The following is a 12353-nucleotide window of genomic DNA, read 5'->3' on the forward strand; positions in this document are numbered from 1 at the left end:
ATGTGCAACTCAGAGCAGTCTGAAGGCTGGTCTAAATCGTACCATCCACCCATGACAGAGAAAGGGATGCCCTGGCCACACCCTTCTCTCCCTAGCCATGCCCACTCTGCCAGGGGATGGGAGGGGATAGGGAATAGATGCCACAGGTCTGTGCCAACTGGGGATTCACTTAGATAAGGAGATTCTCTACTGGCATGATCTGCCAGCTTTGCAAGGGTGTGTGCGAAGCTGCCCTAACCAGAGCTGGATCTGCCCTCGGTCTTTGCCAGTCAGACACAACTCTGCTGTCTACATTGTGTGATAAACCTGTATGCGCTGTGTGGCTCCGAGCTGAGACCTGCGGAGTTCGGCGACTGGAGACGTGCTAACGGGATGCTTGGTTGCACTGAGTGACCTACAGCAGATCCTAGGGGTAGGGTGACCAGATGTCCTGATTTTATAGGGACAGTCCTGATTTTTGGATCTTTTTCTTATATAGGCTCCTATTACCCCCCACCCCATCCCGATTTTTCACACTTGCTGTCTGGTCACCCTACCTAAGGGGTGCCCTGAGCAGCTGCTTTTCCACTCTTTGCTTTCCATATGTTCTGCCCAAACCAACAGAAGAGCCAGTAAATGACAATTCAGCAGTGCCCTTTCCGCCCCCACTTTGTATCACACACCAATTTGCAAAGTGCTCTGTGTATTTGCCTAAGCAATGCTACAATTTGGGATTTAAAGAGGAAACAAGTCCTGCCTAGGCCTCAAACTCAGCAACTCTTCCATCCAAATCCATAGGCACGCTGCCTGGGTTCCTATCCGCCACTGCACCACACAGTGATCTTTCCCCTCTACCAGTTAGCAGGATACACTGGTCAGCGCTCCAGAATCAACAGCATCACCGAGCTAGTCCTGATCAGCCTTGGGCCAACTCACCAGGGGTTGGACATAATCAGCTCCCCTTCCCCTGTTATTCCTGCACTGGCCTGGCCAGAATCTCACTGGGGAGTGTAACCCCTGCTTCTGGCTAGGAACCTCCCCCCCCCCCCCGCCCAGTGCCTGGAAGGGGGTGGAGAGAACAGAGCTATCAGCCTGGGAGATCACACCCACCCCCCTTTCCCCACACGACCAGGGGCTCCCCTGGCAGAACCTTCCCATGGATATTGACCTCTAGAAGTCCCATAATCATCACCAGTGACATGAATGTATTGCACCATCAGCCAGAGGAGGGTTTAGATCTCCAGCCAAGTCCCTGCCGTGTGGGGCCGTGTCACGCCTAACACACAGGCTCCTTTCATTAGTGGCGAGTGGGTGGCAGTTACCAGCTTTGGTCGTTCACTTGCAGGAACCTCATAGGGCAGCTGGGAGTGGCAGGCTGTGGGGTTTGCACAAGGCTGACTCCTACGTACAGATAACAGCCCATCCTGGCAGGGGCCTGGAACTGAAAAGGGTCCATTAATCATCAAATCACTGGACTGGGAAGGGGAGGAGCAGCCTGTGCACCCTGCTGGCTCACAGTTCACCAGAGAACCTTCCTCCTGCCACAGAAAAACCTTCCCCAATGATGGGAAGCTCCAGTTCCCGGGTGTGGCCAGCCACTGGGCTCTTCGTGAGCTACTGCCAGCAGTGGGCTCTAGAAAGTGGCATTTCCCTGCATACACAGCCCTGATTTCAAGTGAGAATCCAGCAACCAAGAAATCTGAAATAATCAGTTATGGCTGTAAGAGAAAATTCAAGCCATTCAAAAAGCTCCTGCAGCCTGCATCACTAGGCTAGTTTCTCCGAGCACTCTCTGTCAGGTGCCTGGCTGGCTGGTTTTTGCTTACATGCTCAGGGTCTACCTGAGCACCATACATGAGGTCGGGAAGGAATTTTCCCTCCGGACCTTGGAGGGGTTTTGCCTTCCTTTGCAGCGCGTGGGTGTGGGACACTTCCCAGCGTTGTCTGGGTGTATCTCACTAAATCCATTCCCTGCCCCTGCGGGGGCCTGGGGCACTGGTGCCCCTTAGTCTCTGCTTGTGGCACATCACAGTCTAGTCTGCTGTGAGATGTGATACTTGGGTTGCTGGGTTTAGTGAGTGGGTGCTGGATGGTGTTAAGAACATAAGAATGGCCAATGGTCCATCTAGCCTAGTGCCCTGTCTTCCAACAGCAAAACCAGGTACCCCAGAGGGAATGAACAGAACATGGCAATTATCAAGTGATCCATCCCCTGTCGTCCAGTCGCAGCTTCTGGCAGTCAGAGGCTAGGGACACCTAGAGCATGGGGTGCACCCCTGACCATCTTGGCTAATAGCCAGTGATGGCCCTGTCCTTCTGTTGGTAGCTGCGACACACAGGAGGTCAGACTAGATGATGTGGTGCTCCCTTCAGGCCTGACTCTGTGACTCTACCCAGAAGGCAGTTCCCTCCCATCTAGTGGTTAAAATCAAAACTGGTTTTTAACTGGCTTTTCAGTGTGTGATGGGCTTGTCCAGTGTCATTGGAACGGCCGGCCTCTCTTTTGTACACAGACATTGCTGTGATGACTGCACTGGACACCTTCATATCACAGCTCCCTTTGACCGGCTGGGCTCGGACCGTGTTGGTTTGACAACACTGATGTTTCAAAGTTGTGATTACATTGCCAGCGACTCCAGTCAGGAACGTGCGAGCGGAGCAGACGGGAAAGTGACATTCGGGCTGAAGTGCAGGGGGGAGCGTGATGTATACCTCAGGCCTACCAGGCAAGAATGAAGGCACAGCGTGTTCATTAGGCTAATGAATCACTCGGGACTAAATTCGCTGTGTTTGGTGTAAAAAAGGGCCGGCTGCACATGACCTGCTGATGCCAGGAAATCTTCTATGCTAGGAAATCAGGGTTTTGTTGACATACTTTAAATGGCAAGCTCACCAACTGTTCTTAGGCTCTGCAAAATTATTTCAACAGCCCTTTGAACCGCTAAATATTCTGTGGGAATTTCAGAGCTCTGGATGACAATGTGGTAATTTATGCCAACATCTCTCTCACTTACTTTCAGAGCATGCAGAGATGACTGTTGGCAAATCTTCTTGTTCCTCTTTATGCAGTGCTGGGATGCAAGATTCGCCACTTAACAGACTTAGAAGAAAAGTGTTGCCTTTATGTGCAGGGGATTGGACGAGGAGACCTCTCAAGGTCCCTTCCACTCTTACGATTCTGTGATTTAATGATGGTGTGTGGTCCACGGGGGACTGAAGTCCTCCATCCACAGAACAGACCGTGGCGCCATGAGCATCCCAACAGGGCCCTGCCAATGTGACTTTGCCCCAGCCTGCCAGGCCCAGCGCTCGGCGGATGAGAGGAGAGGTCAGGCTCCAGGCCTGTTTCCAATTCGGAGTCTCTCCAGGGCTGTGAAGAAGGTCAGTCCATGCCAAATGTGGAGACACTTTCTGCAGTGTAGACCCGTGTCCACTGGGAATTGGGTGAGGCCACCAAACTCATTCCACACAGACCACCAAACAGTCCCGCCCTAGCACGAAAACAACTTCGCCAGCCCTGACAATACTGCTTGTAATTGCACAGCCTGGAACAGAGAGGCCAGCTTTCTGCCCAGAATGACTCCTCCCAGCCAGGGCAGAAGCTTCAGAAAAGCAAGGCTTACAGCAGAAACGCCAGGGTCTAACCAGGAGGCTGAGGTGCTGAAGAAATGACCAAAAATCCAGGGATGGTGAAGCGGAAGCAGAGGCACTGAAGTGGAGTGCAGCTCTGCCCCGCATGCTGACAGCCCAAAGCCTCATTCATTGCTAGGCTCCATTCACTCCAGGCTCATGGGACCTGCCTTCTTTTTCCAGTGGGAACCAGCTGTTTGTTTGTAAAGTCCGTTGGTGGCTGAGCTGGTTCTGCAGCGTCAGGTGAGCAGGGGCAATGAGAGCCAGATTTTGTCTTGCGGTTCAAGAGCTGTATGGATTTGCATCACCACCAATCACTTTGTCAACTCAGGTAGCTATGGTTTTCGACACCCATCCGAGCGGAAGATCTGAACTGACACACCCAGGTGCGGGCCAGAACCACTCCCTGCTCTCAGAGCCGGTCCTCAGCTCAGGGTGTCCCTGGAGTCCAGTTTTAACTCTCTGCTGCAGTTTTCCTGACAGGAGACAGGCACCACAGGGCCCCAGGCTGTGGGTAGCCAGGTGAGTCTTTCTTTAGCTGTTCACCTTGCCACGGACTCTTCAGAGGGGGCCTTTTATCCATCTGTAGCCAGTCACGCTAACCGGGCCTTGCTTCTTTGGGCATCCCTGCCCTGCTGCTCCTGGGTTCTCACTGCCACCACGCGGCAGGGTCTCCCCTAGGGTGGGAGAAGCAGGCAAGAAGCCTTCCTCATTCACACCCCATGGCAGGGCCCTGGCCCCAGCCCAGCCCTGTGCTCATCAGGGGAGCGCTGGGGCCACCCGAGGCTACTGCCAGTGGCAGCCTTTGTTCACCACGTACAAGGGGGCAGCAAGGCTGTTCTAACATGTGCCCCCGGCCCTCTGGGGGAGCTGGGCCTGTCTCCAGCACTCCCGTGGCTGTGGATGACCCTAGCAGCTGGCTCAGCTCCGTCCTTCTCAGGGCCTGTCCCCTGCTGGGTCGCAGTCCGCAGAGCAAGGGGCTGGGGGAGAGCAGCATCTTCTCACTGCACGTCCCCCCAGGGAGAGTCACGCGTGGGGAGAGACAGCTGCAGGGGCACAGGTCCCAGCCTCCAAAAGAGGGTGACAGCTATTGGGAGGGAACAGATATTGGGGGGGCAGAGATGGGGGGACTGGCACAAGGGGGAGGAATCTATTGGGGGGCAGAGATGGGGTAGGGGGCATGACAGGAGAGGCAGGGGAACTAATGTAAGTACTGGGGGGGTCTCTTTCTTTAAGAGGGGTGGGGAGAAAGAAAGCCATGTGGCGTGAACCTAATGAAGGCTGAGGGTGAGTGTTGGGGTCCTGTGATCCTACAGAGAAGGTAAATCCCCCTGCCCCCCAAATATCCCCCAGTATTTTGGGCACAGTGATGCCCTGCTCCCTGCAGTCTAGCACTGAACGCAGGTGTCAGGGCTGAGCCCACGGACACCATCTTGGATTCCCTTTCTGGGCCCCATTTCCTACCTTGTTTCTCTCCCCACTGCCCCAGCACCTGCCCCGGTGCACAGCGCAAGTGCTGAGCACAGAGGCATCAACACAAACATGCACCGCTCCCTGTTCTGCATCACTCGACGTCTGGGTCCAGGCTGGGTGATCCAGGCAAGAGCAACAGCAGAGATCGGCCCCTCTCAAACAGACTCCTGGGCTACAAGGCCAGAAGGGACCATCGTGATCTCTAGTCTGACCTCGTGCGCGTCGTAGACCAGAGAATCTCGCCCAACCCCTCCTGTAACGTCCCCTAACCTGTAACGACCAGTAACTGAGTGCCTGGTCTCCTCAACTCCTGATTTAAGCACTTCAGGTCACAGAGACTCCACTAGTTTAACCCTGCAAGTGACTCGTGCCCCATGCTGCAGAGGAAGGCGAAACCTCCCACGGTCTCTGCCGATCTGACTCAGACTAGACAGACAGACATGGTCACTCGGAGCTTGCAGGGACCCTCGTGTAAATGTCTGCAGCGCTAGGAACGAGACCCCAGAGAACGCCTGGCTCTTTGCAAGCAATCTCTGACGGAGCCGGACGATGGCTGGGCAGCTGTGTCTGGGGCAGGTGTATCCTTTTCCCCTCTAACAGGAGGTGGGTAAGGCTGCCCTTCAGTCCAAACGCCATGAGACAAGACACCTGCCCCTCCCCCACCCCCCCAAGAAAGAGACTAAAAACCGCTCATGAACTTTTAGCCCCTCCTCCGTTGGCATTTTCCGACTCCTGAACCGGAAGGGAGGAATCCCAAATTACTCCGGCCACTGGCCCTGAAATGCACAAAGCTACGTCCAACCTGGGCACCTGCTGGTTGGGCGGGGGGCACTCCCCGTCCCTTCCCCAGGCACTGATCTCAGCTACCTCCCTCCCCTGGAAACTGCCCTCTGCTTTGCCCTCTCTCCTTCTCCTGCCTTGCTCTCTGCCCAGCTCCTCCTCTCAGACAGTGCCCCTGCCTAGCCCGCTGGGGAGGTCGGGGCCCCACGCCTAGGCTCCATCTACCACCCTTCCCCCTCCCGTTCCCCTTTGCTTCTCTCACCCCACTCAGTGCTGGGCAGCTGCAGAGGGCAGGAGGAGCCTGCTGCTGCCCCGGCCCCAGGGTGCCTGGGACCAAGCCTGGCACAGGGGAGCTGAGACTCACTCTGCAGGATGAGAACAGTTGCTCAGTCTCCCCAGCTGCCCTTGGGGTCAGCAATCCGCAGCAGCATCAGCGACAGCTCAGGGAGAGGCTCGGCCCGGCTTGCGAGAGGCCAGGTGGAAAGCTTCAGCACCGCAGGACTCATGGAAACACCGGGAGACCTGCCAGCCCAGTCCTGGCAGTGCTGCGGTCACGGCCCGGCAGTGTGGGAGGAGGAGGGGCCTGTGGTGAAGGCACGGGGCTGAGACTCCAGAGCTGGGCCCCCAACAGACGCCAGGGTGTCCGTGGTGGGCCCTCATCCCTCCGGAACATCCTTTGGCAGCTCCAATTAGAGCCCTTCAGGGCAGGGCCCGGTTCTCACGCTGTGTATGTACCCCACCAGCACCTGGGGGCCTGACCTCAGTTGTGATCCTCACCTTAATACATTCAAATAAATACTAATGTCATAGATCAGGGGAGAACATGACTGAGAGCCTGGAAGCTGTTGGTCAGTGTTTGTGATAACATAGAATCATAGGACTGGAAGGGATCTCGAGAGGTCATCTAGTCCAGACCCCTGCACTCCTGGCAGGACTAAGTATCCAGACCAGCCCTGAGAAGGTGTTTGTCTGAGCTGCTTTTAAAAATCTCCAATGATGGAGATTCCACAACCTCCCTAGGCCATTTATTCCAGGGTTTAACCACCCTGACAGAAAGAAAAGGAGGACTTGTGGCACCTTAGAGACTAACAAGGTGCCACACATCCTCCTTTTCTTTTTGCGGATACAGACTAACATGGCTGCTACTCTGAAACCACCCTGACAGGAAGTTTTTCCTAACGTCCCACCTTAACCGCCCTTGCTGCAATCTGAGCCCATTGCTTCTTGTCCTGTCCGCAGAGCTTAAGGAGAACCATTTTTCTCCCTCCTCGTAACAACCTTTTATGTGCTTGTGAACATACCGGGGTGGGGTTGGTAGTGCCAGACAGTGAGCCTCCAGGGAAAAATATGAAGTAATGTTTGAAATGATGGTAAAAAGAACAGGAGGACGTGTGGCACCTTAGAGACTAACCAATTTATTTGAGCATAAGCTTTCGTGAGCTATAGCTCACTTCATCGGATACAGACTAACATGGCTGCTACTCTGAAACCTGAAATGATGGTGTTACCGCTGAACGACAAGTGCATGATTAAGGGCAAATATGTCACTGGTGATGGTGTCAGACAGGGAACTGACAGCGGCATTCAGAGATACAAGTACAGTGTTAGGGACAAATAGGTTCCTATAGGCATCCTAGCTAGGTGCATTTGAACATACTTTGCTGAGCTCTTACAGGGAAGCTGGTTTTGCTGCGACAGATAATCTGTGGTAAGAAGTGATACAACACAGTGGTTTATGAATTTTCATCACATGGCAGATCAGACTAGCAAGCTGCCGGCTGACCATAGTATCGAGGCATTTCTGAAACCTCCAAGGTTTTACAAATGCCTCAGCATTGCTGAGCACAAAATGGATTTGATATTTTTTCTGATCCTGTACTTTAAAGGATAGAGGGTCCCTGCTGGCAGGCAGCAGTTAAATGTGACAAATGTAACACCACAAACAACTCTGACATCACAATCAAAAAGGCTGACAAAGGAGGTTCTGTCGTCATCATGAATAGGTCGGAATATGACCAATAGGCTGCTCGGCAGCTCTCCAACACCACTTTCTACAAGCCATTACCCTCTGGTCCCACTGAGAGTTACCAAGAAACTACAGCATTTGCTCAAGAAACTCCCTGAAAAAGCACAAGAACAAATCCGCACAGACACACCCCTGGAACCCCGACCTGGGATATTCTATCTGCTACCTAAGATCCATAAACCTGGAAATCCTGGACGCCCCATCATCTCAGGCATTGGCACCCTGACAGCAGGATTGTCTGGCTATGTAGACTCCCTCTTCAGGCCCTACGCTACCAGCACTCCCAGCTACCTTTGAGACACCACTGACTTCCTGAGGAAACTACAGTCCATCAGTGATCTTCCTGAAAACACCATCCTGGCCACTATGGATGTAGAAGCCCTCTACACCAACATTCCACACAAAGATGGACTACAAGCCGTCAAGAACAGTATCCACAATAATATCACGGCAAGCCTGGTGACTGAACTTTGTGACTTTGTCCTCACCCATAACTATTTCACATTAGGGACAATGTATACCTTCAAATCAGCAGCACTGCTATGGGTACCCGCATGGCCCCACAGTATGCCAACATTTTTATGGCTGACTTAGAACAACGCTTCCTCAGCTCTCGTCCCCTAACGCCCCTACTCTACTTGCGCTATATTGATGACATCTTCATCATCTGGACCCGTGGAAAAGAAGCCCTTGAGGAATTCCACCATGATTTCAACAATTTCCATCCCACCATCAACCTCAGCCTGGACCAGTCCACACAAGAGATCCACTTCCTGGACACTACAGTGCTAATAAGTGATGGTCACATAAACACCACCCTATACCAGAAACCAACTGACCGCTATGCCTACCTATATGCCTCCAGCTTTCACCCTGACCACACCACACGATCCATTGTCTACAGCCAAGCTCTGCGATACACCCGCATTTGCTCCAACCCCTCAGACACAGACAAACACCTACAAGATCTCTATCAAGCATTCTTACAACTACAATACCCACCTGCTGAAGTGAAGAAACAGACTGACAGAGCCAGAAGAGTACCCAGAAGTCACCTACTACAGGACAGGCCCAACAAAGAAAATAACAGAACGCCACTAGCCGTCACCTTTTGCCCCCAACTAAAACCTCTCCAACGCACCATCAAGGATCTACAACCTATCCTGAAGGACGACCCATCACTCTCACAGATCTTGGGGGACAGGCCAGTCCTCGCTTACAGAGAGCCCCACAGCCTGAAGCAAATACTCACCAGCAACCACACACCACACCACAGAACCACTAACCCAGGAACCTATCCTTGCAACAAAACCCGTTGCCAACTGTGTCCACATATCTGTTCAGGGGACACCATCACAGGGCCTAATCACATCAGCCACACAATCAGAGGCTCCAGAGTAGCAGCCGTGTTAGTCTGTATTCGCAAAAAGAAAAGGAGGACTTGTGGCACCTTAGAGACTAACCAATTTATTTGAGCATAACCTTTCGTGAGCGACAGCTCACTTCATCGGATGCCATCTGAAACCCGCAAATACACTGAAGATCATAATTGCAGATTTGCTAAATGTCCCCTGACATTGGAGAAAGAGGAATGTAATTCACAAATACCTGCACCTGCACCCTGCTGTCTAGCCTTCATTCTGGGATGCACGTGGTTTGCCATTTTCTTGTTGGAGTTACCTGGCATCTTCCAACTACAGCTCTTTTCTTTTCTTTTTTAATAGCAACAGCTAGCCTTGCGGCCTCAGTTTGAGGCAGACACCTAAGAAATCTCCCTCCATTCTCTTTCAACAGAATATACACTCGCTTCCTGATGCAGAATATTAAGGGGGTCGGAGGCAGCAGGTGCATTGCAGCTGGCGGCGGGGGGGACGCGGAGTTCTGCAGATGAAAAGTGTGAAGGGGCTAAACAGCAAATACAAGGAGCAGCTTGTTGTCCGATGATCAGAGGGAAAGCTGCCTCCCAAGGAAAAGTTGGATATTATGCTCTTCCTGCCTCCTGCCTGTTCACCGCAAGGCTGCCTTAAGCTGCTCTTGGCAACACTGACTTTGTCAAACCTCCCACAGAGACAGGATTAGATATTAAAGAGTTACATTGTTCGGAGGAGCCCAGGAATTTATTTGCACATCGGAGCCCACAGGGGCTCTCCTGGAGCATTTAGATTAGAATTTAAGGTGTGAGTTGAAAGGGAAATGGACAATCTACGCCTTTGGTTTGAACCAATGCATTTTCCCCAATTTACAGGGCTACATATGGAATATCTGAAATTACTTCCTAATACTATTTACTACTGATTTCCAGCCGGAGCCTTGTTTTTTCCCGTGGCATTTAACAGACCCTTATTAATATTCTGGATTGCGTGGGAGAGCGCAAACACATGGTTCTGTATCATTTCTGTTTAGTAAATCAGATGATTGGGAAGGAGAGAGCCGCACATCAAAGCAGTGAGATGATTTCTAGGATCTATTACGCGTGTCTTTGCAGATAGATTTGAAAAAAGACATTTAGAGGGTTGATGTATTCCTGGCAGCAGATGTGAACTGCTCTCTTACTTCTTAGCTTGAACCTTAACAATGACAGAGGGAAAGGGAATGGAATAAATATCAGTGACTGACTCATTTCTCATCTCCTTCTCAACCTCTCTCCGCAGGGTCCAGCTACTCCATGCACCAATTGCCCAGTGAAGTCCATTCGTCTGGTGTCCGGCACGGGCCGTGGCTCCAGACTCCACGGTAATTCTAAATGGGCCGTGCCGATACCTCGAAGGCAGCCTGCCAGACAACACATTGTGCTTTTCTAGAACCTCCTGTCGGAAGATCTCCAAGCACTGTCTCAGCATGAAAGAACCACTCCCTACAATGCTCCTCTGAGGCCAACGTGACGGCCATACAGTGTGCCGGGAAGAGCTGAGAAGGGACCCCACCCTTCTGCCGTCCCAGCCCGAGTTGTAGAGACCACGCTTCCAGTCTATGAGATTCATGCTGGAAGGTTTCTGAGGCTTTGGGCCAGGTGAGGCTCTTTGCTGACCCTGGCCCTTTACAACTTGCCTGGTAATTAAATGAAGTGTCCCTGCAGCAGTTCTCTGTGGAGGAAGAAACGTTCTGGACAGTTTTGGGGCCCAATCCTGCAGTTCTTACTCAACTAAAACGTCCAGTGAACTCAATACGTTGTGTGTGTATAAGGACTGGAGGACTGTATCTTTGGGCTCCTGCCTATTATTGAGCACAGGCCCAGACCTGCCGTCCTAGCTCAGGCGCAGCGGCTATGTCCACGCTGCAGCTAGGAGTGAGCGGCTGAGCCCAGGCAGGCAGACTCCTGCTAGCATGCTCAAAATAACAGTGTGGACGTTGCAGCCTGGACAGCAGCTCGAGCCCGCCGGCATCCAAGCCTGCCCAATCCCCTGGTCCCAAGCTGCCACCTGTCCACACTAACGCTACCTCGAGCAGGCTCGTGCAAGTGTGTGAGGCTGTCTCCCAGCTGCAGCGGGGACCTACCCAGAGAGGCTGAAGCTAAGTTCAAAAGCCTCCACTAAACGTGAGTGCCCAGTTTGGGGCCGTTTGCAGGGCGTACTCCCCGTCACACACTGAGTCGACAGCAGGACTAGAACTCGGCGTCTCTGGTTCCCACCCCGGTGTCCTGGCCCCTGGCCCGCACCGTGTCCCGTATGGCAGACGTGACCTGTCTCTGCAGTGGCACTTTGCACTGGGTGAATTTCACACAGCAGGAGCTATGGTCACTGCACTGCACCACACACTGAGCAAACAAGCAAGACACCCTGTTTGCTCTGGGAGCAACAAACTAGCTCACAGGCCTTTGCTACAGGACCAGTGACTCTTGCTTAGAAAATAAACATCTCAGCTTTGCTTCAGCATCTCATTTCCATAGAATCAGAAAGAAAGCCAAGGCATTTATCTAGCAGCAGGAGGCCATTATCTTCTGGAAATGTTCTGTAGCTCACGAAAGCTCATGCTCAAATAAATTGGTTAGTCTCCAAGGTGCCACAAGTCCTCCTTTTCTTTTTGCGAATACAGACTAACACGGCGGCTACTCTGAAACCTTCCATTGGCACTCTCTCTGGAGCGGCCTGCTTTCTGGTAAGATCATGACTAGAGCCACTGGAAAGCCATGGGAACGTTTGTCCCAGAATCGGTGGAAAATTTTCAGAACACCTGCCGGAAAATCCATGGGACTTTTAAAGCACGGTCAGATGAGTATTAATAACTTAACAGATGCATTTATTCAGCTGGTAGTTTAAAGTCAAACTATTTTTTATAATTCCACAGGCCTTATCTTTTATTTTAGTCTTCCTAGCAACAGGATGATGAAAAACTCTAGGCATCCCCAAGACACCTGGATGGTTGTTACAAAAAACAGATCATCAAAGTAAACTAAAGTGCATAAAAAGAAAAGGAGGACTTGTGGCACCTTAGAGACTAACCAATTTATTTGAGCATAAGCTTTCGT

General features: G+C 52.1%; 1 long non-coding RNA gene across 1 annotated transcript; it reads left to right on the plus strand.

Moving 5' to 3' along the window:
• Nucleotides 1-3247: 3247 nt before the first annotated feature.
• LOC125643398 (uncharacterized) lies at nucleotides 3248-11883 on the plus strand. The gene is made up of 2 exons (XR_012670335.1): nucleotides 3248-4131; nucleotides 10540-11883. It is a non-coding gene; the product is annotated as an uncharacterized LOC125643398 (long non-coding RNA).
• The last annotated feature ends 470 nt before the right edge of the window (nucleotides 11884-12353 follow it).

This window comes from Caretta caretta, chromosome 10 (genome assembly GCF_965140235.1).
Source record: "Caretta caretta isolate rCarCar2 chromosome 10, rCarCar1.hap1, whole genome shotgun sequence".
NCBI lineage: Eukaryota > Metazoa > Chordata > Testudines > Cheloniidae > Caretta > Caretta caretta.